This window comes from Arachis ipaensis, chromosome B5, assembly GCF_059453495.1.
Source record: "Arachis ipaensis isolate K30076 ecotype BB chromosome B5, ASM5945349v1, whole genome shotgun sequence".
NCBI classification, from domain to species: domain Eukaryota; kingdom Viridiplantae; phylum Streptophyta; class Magnoliopsida; order Fabales; family Fabaceae; genus Arachis; species Arachis ipaensis.
The window spans coordinates 30,633,322-30,634,927 of NC_142440.1; the positions used below are offsets into that span (position 1 = coordinate 30,633,322).

Here is a 1,606-nt window from a genome sequence, read left to right on the forward strand (position 1 = left end):
TCCCTTCTTCATAAGCGTCCCATTACTCACAGGATTCCTCTCAGAAGTGTACATGCACTGGTTATTAGCAATCATGTCAATGAGTTCTTGAGCTTTTGCAGGCGTTTTCTTTAGGTGAATGGATCCACCTGCAGAAGTATCCAATGACATCTTTGATAGCTCAGATAAACCATCATAGAATATATCCAGGATGGTCCATTCTGAAAGCATGTCAGAAGGACACTTTTTGGTCAGCTGCTTGTATCTTTCCCAAGCTTCATAGAGGGATTCACCTTCTTTTTGTCTGAAGGTTTGAACATCAGCTCTAAGCTTGCTCAGCTTTTGAGGAGGAAAGAACTTGGCTAAGAAAGCCGTGACCAGCTTATCCCAAGAGTTCAGGCTATCCTTGGGTTGAGAGTCCAACCACACTCTAGCTCTATCTCTTACAGCAAAAGGGAAAAGCATGAGCCTGTAGACTTCAGGATCTACTCCATTAGTCTTAACAGTATCACAGATCTGCAAGAATTCAGTTAAGAACTGAAAAGGATCTTCAGATGGAAGTCCATGAAACTTGCAGTTCTGCTACATCAGAGAAACTAATTGAGGTTTCAGCTCAAAGTTGTTTGCTCCAATGGCAGGAATGGAGATGCTTCTTCCATGTAAATTGGAATTAGGTGCAGTAAAGTCACCAAGCATTCTCCTTGCATTATTATTATTTTCAGCTGCCATCTTCTTTTCCTGTTTGATAATTTCTGACAGGTGCTTGCTGGTTTGTTGTAATTCAGCTTCTCTTAGTTTCCTCTTCAGAGTCCTTTCAGGTTCCGGATCTGCTTCAACAAGAATATTCTTGTCCTTGCTCCTGCTCATATGACAAAGAAGAGGGCACAGAAAAATAATAATAATAGAGATCCTCTTTTTTTTTTTTTTTGAGTGAGGGAGAGATGTTAGTAGATGAATAAACAAATAGAAGGAGATGAGAGAGAAGAGAATTTTTGAAAATTATTTTTGAAAAAAAGAGTTAGTGGTTTTCGAAAATAATTTTTTGAAAAAGTTAGTAATTTTCGAAAATTAAGATTTAAAATTTGAAATAATTAGTTAATTAAAAAGAAATTTTGAAAAAGAGGGAGATATTTTCGAAAATTAGAGAGAGTTAGTTAGTTAGGTAGTTTTGAAAAAGGTAAGAAACAAACAAGAAGTTAGTTAGTTAGTTGAAACAATTTTGAAAAGATAAGAAGATAAGAAGTTAGAAAAGATATTTTGAAATCAAATTTTTGAAAAAGATAAGATAAGAAGATATTTTTGGAAATATATGATTGAAATTAGTTTTGAAAAAGATTTGATTTTTTTAAAATCACAATTAATGACTTGATTCACAAGAAATCACAAGATATGATTCTAGAACTTAAAGTTTGAATCTTTCTTAACAAGTAAGTAACAAACTTGAAATTTTTTGAATCAAAACATTAATTGATTATGTTATTTTTGAAAATTTGATATAAAAATAAGAAAAAGATTTTTGAAAAATATTTTTGGAATTTTCGAAAATAACTAAGAAATTTGAAAAAGATTTGATTTTTGAAAAAGATTTTGAAAAAGATAAGATTTTCAAATTGAAAATTTGATTTAA

General features: G+C 31.9%; 1 non-coding gene across 1 annotated transcript; it reads left to right on the forward strand.

The window, feature by feature from the left end:
- Window positions 1-204: 204 nt before the first annotated feature.
- On the forward strand, window positions 205-312 carry LOC148563744 (small nucleolar RNA R71). The gene has a single exon (XR_015884863.1). It is a non-coding gene; the product is annotated as a small nucleolar RNA R71 (small nucleolar RNA).
- The last annotated feature ends 1,294 nt before the right edge of the window (window positions 313-1,606 follow it).